We start from the raw sequence: 6,566 nt of genomic DNA on the forward strand, positions 1-6,566 counted from the left end.
TTAGACAAACTAGTTATATTTTATCTCTTTGACGATGCACCTGTATTTGTACCTTGTACCCATATAATATGTCATATGCAAAAATACGAACGAAATAACTAGAGAAAGATTGAAGGTAGTTTCACTGCAAGAGACAATGGAAGGAAGAAGAATACAGTGGATGGGGCATGTGAAGAGGATGGGAGATAATAGAATGCCTAGAATAGCACTGGAGAAGGAGGAAGGAGGAAGAAGACCAAGAGGAAGACCGAGAGGAAGATGGGAGGACCAAGTGTGGAAAGACATAGAGAGAAGGGGACTACAGAGAATACAGGTGGATGAAGAGGAGACCTGGAACGATAGACTAAAGTGGAGGAGGCTGTGTACGACGACCCGTGAGAACGGAAACGTCTGACGATGATGATGATGATGATGATGCAAAAATAAAGAATGACTAATCACTAAAAACATATATTTCGCCCAGAAACAGCTGTAAGAGACCTCCTCATTATTGTTTAAAAAAAAAACAATAAAACTCGGCTACCTGCAATAAAAAAATAATATTTTAAGCAGTTATGTTAACCAGAAACATTAAGATATAAGAGTAGCAAAAGTTCAGGTGCTGCTACCTAGCTAGCAGACAACCATGTAGTCAAAGTTTCATTGCGATATTGTCTCAACTTTTATTGTTATTGCGATCGTAACACTCGTCACAGCTCCTGATGGGTTTACAAGGTCATAGCTGTTTCTTCTTCATGAGCAGTCGTCAGATACAAAAACATGAATGCCTATTTTAAAATTTGATATTGTTTGCTTCTCTTTTTACAAAATTTCAATAGATCCCTAGCTTTAAGGGGGTTCGGTAAGGTCTATCTTTCCAATGTTACTTTTCTATACTTTATGTACATTTTCTGAGGAACCACTGTTTTTTCATGATGGAATGTTTGGATTTCATTATATAGACCTCTTAGAGCACTAAAACATTTCTAAATTTTTAATTTTTTTTTTAAACCTATTTTAATAAATAAAAAAATAGATTTTTACAATTTTTAATTTGTTGTTTTTATTTTGACCTATGGCCTGATCATTTAAGGAGCAGCCTCATTTAACCCTGGAGGGTTTTTAAACTACAAAAAAATCTGTTAGAGTGATGTGGTGTGGCCATACTTATGACAGTTGTCGGGCAGAGTTCATTCATGAAAACCTAATTCACTGTTCATATTTTCTGTCTCGATTTTTAGATAAAAAAAAAAAAACTGCAATCTTTCCCCACATACAATCACCTGTATTCCAGCAGAAACAGAGATACACTCATCATTCAGCATCACCAGAGCAAGATCTTCAAAAGGTCCATTTCATAAGTTAGTTTCAAAAATTGTACTTAGTCGTATAAGAACCTTAGCTCTGCTTCTGGAGTGACAGGATATTCAGAATGGGTAAAGTTAGGGGGTAGGGGCTGCCTCCTATCGAGATCCATGAGGAAGAATTAGGGCACTAATCTCAAAGTCATGTTCCCCCAGAAGAAGAGGAGGTCAGCTCTGAACCAGCCTCTCCAGTCAAAGCAGGCAGGGATGGCACACCCTTGTTGAGGCTAGCAAGAACCTCTGATAGGGAACGAACCCTACCAACTCCAACAGTCATTTCCTGCAGTAGACTAAACCTATCAAACTACCCTTGCACCCCATAATCTTGGCATTTGCGGTTAGTGATGTGCCGCTCCTGGACATCCATAAGGTTGCCCAGATTTAAGTGACACATTGGTTTTTGCTGTGCCCAGTGGTGGGTTCAACTAGAAGGTATAAACCAGCCAGAAGTGATCCCTGCTGGGTAAATTACCAGGAAGAAATTGGAATATATTTTGGTGACTATCACTTGTCTCAAGAATTTTGTATTTTCCATTAAAAAGTATATGCCTATTACATCTCTGTTATTCGGCAAGAAGTTGTGTGTGAAGCTGTGGGTAACTGCTCGTTAAAAGACGACTAACCAATTTATTTATTTATTAGTCATTTTAGTTTACATTATGAGAAGCTTAAGCTTAGGCAAACATGACACATCAATTTGTTATATAAATTATGCTCACCTACATTAAAATCAATTAATTAAAATTAATACATATAATCTACAATATAAAGATACATCTCTGTAATGAAAAATATCAATATAATATAAGTTCTGTTAAAAAACTCAGAAACACTATAATGTGTCTGAGCAATGAGATGCTGTTTTAGGGCACTTCTGAATATTGAAATAGATTTTTCTAATTTTAAATGAACAGGGAGTTTATTATATAATTTGAGCGAAGAATAAAATGCTCCCCGTTCATATAATGTTACAATAAATGGTGGATTGGATAATGTAAGTTGACATGTCTGAGCTGGTAATGATGAGTGACATAGTTATTCTTTAAAGCCTTTATAGTTTTGATTACTTCGTCTGAAGTAGTTGAAAACAAAGCTTAGTTATATTCTTTTAGATTTTTGCAAGAATTCTATATCTTGAGATGCATTAGGCTGTATGGACCTGACAACATTAATAACAAATTTGTTGAACCCATTTGCAACTTCTTCAGATTCTGCAACGAGTCCCTTATCAGTTTTTAGTGATATTTTTTCTGTCTCCCTGACTGTTCCGTTTCTTTATAAACCACCTCCCACATGGCCCTAGATTTATTACTCGTACCTAAGATAAGGACATCATTTGCCAATCTTTATGCTGCCTTTATGACTTTCTTTAAAACTTTGCAGTATCTTTTATAATGAGCGTCATTGAAGGACAATTCAAGCCACGTTGGGTCTCGTACAGAATTCGCTTGTGTTCACAAGAGTTTCTGATGCCAGATGTCATCCAAGATGTAAGAGCAGATTGGGTATTTTTTAAGTGAAAAGTGGGAATGATTAAAAAAAGTTAGTAAAAATGTATTTTAAAATGCTGAGAATAGGTTTTTTGTTACTGGTATTCCAGTAAATTTGACAGAACTTATACCTGATTTTTTTAATTAGTTAAAAACCCAGCAATATTTTGTTTACTAAACTTTCTCTTTAACACGGCCGGCTTAACAAGTTTGGGATGATCACATGAAACATTAATTTCGATCAAAAGTAATCTGTGATCCGAAAGACAAGGTTCAAATGAGCATGCAAATTTAGAAGAAATACTAGTGAAAATATTGTCAATACATGTTGTAGAAATTTGAGCAATTCTTGTAGGTGCTCTAAAACAGGTTTGTAGTCCATAAAATTTAAAGAGGTTTAAAAACTCGGCAGAAGTGCGAGTGTGTCAATATTAGTCACGCGTGATAACGACATGTTTTAATTTTTGTGGTAATACGGCTTATCAGGTTTAACAAGAACAGCATTCCCCCTCCCACTCTGTTGAGAAACATGAGCTGACGCTATATCCAGGATAGGTATGAAGTTGTGCCTCACTTATATCGTCTGTCCACGTCTCCTGTAAGGATACAACATCAGGAGTATGGCAATAGAATTTATAAAAACAGCAAACTCTAACAGTTTAGTATGAGTGCTCCTTATATTATATGACACAACTGACAATGATATTCTTTTTGTTCCGTCCGTGAAATGCTGCTGAGGCCGAGTGCAGCTTTTTAGCCCTCCCCACGAGTCACACACGCCTCCAGTTCCTGACTCGGTCACATACTGTTTCTAAAGAATTATTTGTTGTTTCCTCAGCTGACAATTCACAAATTTAATGTTAGTAATTAGTGTATCATCAATGCACTAAGGCTTTCTTCTGTTTCTGTCACTGATTCAGGATCCAGCTGCCCCAACACGGTGACCGCACATGGCTTCATGTTCTTGGCTAGAGAGACACATACTTTCAGTGCAGGCCAGCTCTCTCGTGTAGTGTCTCCTAGTTATAACATAACATTTATGTCAAAGATGGAAGTATTAGGTTGATTGATTTTATTAACTACGTCTTTATTGACCAATTCTATATTATAATTAAGCAGTGTACGGTCATAATGCTGAGGCAATGTACTCATAAATATAGCAGCCCTAGTAATCTTGCCAATGGCGCAGTGTAATGGGTACGGCGGTTATCGCAAGATAACCAGATCAAGCAACGCCGAGCGTGGCTGCTGCTTGGACAGGTGACCGCTGAGCGATCCTGTCCTTGCAAGCGGCCCGCCTGCCCGGCCATTGGTGGTGGTTCGGAAGTCACCTTTAAGCCGTTGGTCCCCAGGTTAAGTGTTAGAGAGGGCTTCTTAGCCCTAACTTCGCCTGGTAAAATAAGACATTCTTTACTTTTTTTTTTTTTTTTTTTTTTTTTTTTTTTTTTTTTTAATCTTTTTCAAAAGCAGGAGGGATCACTTGTGGCTGGTTGATACCTTCCAGTTGAACCTACCATTGGGCACACAGCAAAAAACCGATGTGTCACTTCAATCTGGGCAACCTTTTGGATGTCCAGGAGTGGCACATCACTAACCACAAATGTCGAGATTCTGGGGTGCAAGGACAGTTTGATAAGTCTAGTCTACTGCGCGAAATGACTGTTGGAGTTGGTGGGGTTTGTTCCCTGAGTATCAAGAGTTTCTTGTTAGCCCCAACAAGGGTGTGCCACCCCTGCCTACTTTGACTAGAGAGGCTGGTTCAGAGATGGCCTCCCCTTCTTCTGGGGGGACATGACTTTGAGATTAGTGTCCTAATTCTTCCTCATGGATCTCGATAGCAGGCGGCCCCTACCCCCTAACCTTACCCATATTGAATATCCTGTCAATCCAGAAGCAGCGCCAAAGTCCTTATAGGACTAAGTGCAATTTATAAGTTTCTTGTCCTAAGAGAACAGAAAAAAACCATTTTCAAATTAAGTGCAAAATCTTACTAATACTACATTCAGTATTACTACTCACCAGCAGGGGCTCCAGACCTACGACTGCCGTGACACTGTACTCTATACTCAGTCACCTTTCAAGTATCTCGCTTAGGTGTCTAACCCAGACAAATACAGTGTATAAGACAAAACGCAAACTCCAACTAACGTACAATACAAATAGTCAATAAAAATACACAACAGGGACAGTAAGCAGACAAATTACAAGTAAGTAAAAGATTAATTAAAATTCATATAAAACAACAAAGCAAAAACTCAAGACAAACGTATATTAATATTTATTTACATTGTAAATATTTAAAAACAAAACATAAAAACAAAAATAATAATTTAAACCATATAAAACTTAGTCAACATTTAAAAATAATTACAGTTTGTATATGTTCAAGTTATTAAATAAAATAATTATTCGAATGATAGCAATAAAAAGGTTACAAAATGGAGACAAAATGTGTCAGTTAGACCCGAGTCAACGTAAGTAATTTAACACTTGGTGCGTGTGCACCAACACCAAATAAACTGCCAGAGTCAAGGTAAATGGCTCGTAATGTCCAGGAGTAAGCTTCAATTCCTATGGGTAAAAAACATAGTGGAGCGGCGAGGCTAGGGTGTGTAGCGGAGAAGGTAGCTGAGAGGGTTTTGACCCACCCGATGCTAACGGTGCTTCACATTGCAACATAGTACTGGTGCGGCCGATCAACGCGGTGAATCAAGAGGCTTCAGTTGTTCACTTTTCAATATGTCTTCAGATAGTGATGACGATTTTGTGTTGTATGAGAATAGTGCACTGAAAATGATTGTTTTTAGGTAATAGAAGTTGTGCAGTGCACCCTGTAAATAGGCAGCGTAAGGAATTTGGAGAGTACCACCATCTGTTTCCCCAGTTGAAGAAATATCCAGATAGATTTTTTCCAGTACACCAGAATGGATTACAGTACCTTTGAATATATAATTGAACTTAATTTCTCCTCTCTATGGAGGTCAAAATATACAAATTTTGTAAAGCAGCCGATTGAATGTGACAAGAAGCTACTTATTACACTCAGGTAAGTTTATTATGCAAATTTATTATGCATTTGCTAATCAGGGTGTTTTTTCCAAAAATCTTTAACGATACAAACTCCCAACATTAAAAGTAAACGTAATATTTAATATATGTATATATATATAATTATATATTTAAATGAAATACCTTAAAAGTAATAAAATATTGATTTACAGTATTAAAATTGAAATCAATTAAAATACTTTTCACCTTTATGTGTATAATATCGTACTTCTGTGTAAGGGTACTGGTTATAACACGTGTCTGGTAATTTATACTAATCGTTAATATTAGGAATTTATTGAGAATAGAATAATTGCATATTTATTAGCCATTCATGTTGGTAGGTTACATGTAATTATAGTTATATAAAATACAGATAAAAACGAATCCAATTTATTAACTGCAATTAATTGACAATTAAGTTTTAAAAAGACAAAACAAATAATTAGTTTGGGATTGCCACTCCACATATGAACACTAGACTCAGCACCAGGCATATTTCCAATGTTAAGCAAAGTGTACGAGTTCTCATCGATCGAGATTGGTGTACAAGGGGCTAGTCACAGAACCAATGACTAGACAAAGGGGTCTAGAATGTGATGAAGAGTCGACATACCCACTACCGTATGCGTATTTCATGACTAAATTTTGAACATCATTACGAAAAAACATTAAATTTATTCCA

Source organism: Homalodisca vitripennis, chromosome 5 (assembly GCF_021130785.1).
Source record: "Homalodisca vitripennis isolate AUS2020 chromosome 5, UT_GWSS_2.1, whole genome shotgun sequence".
In the NCBI taxonomy this organism is placed as follows: Eukaryota; Metazoa; Arthropoda; class Insecta; order Hemiptera; family Cicadellidae; genus Homalodisca; species Homalodisca vitripennis.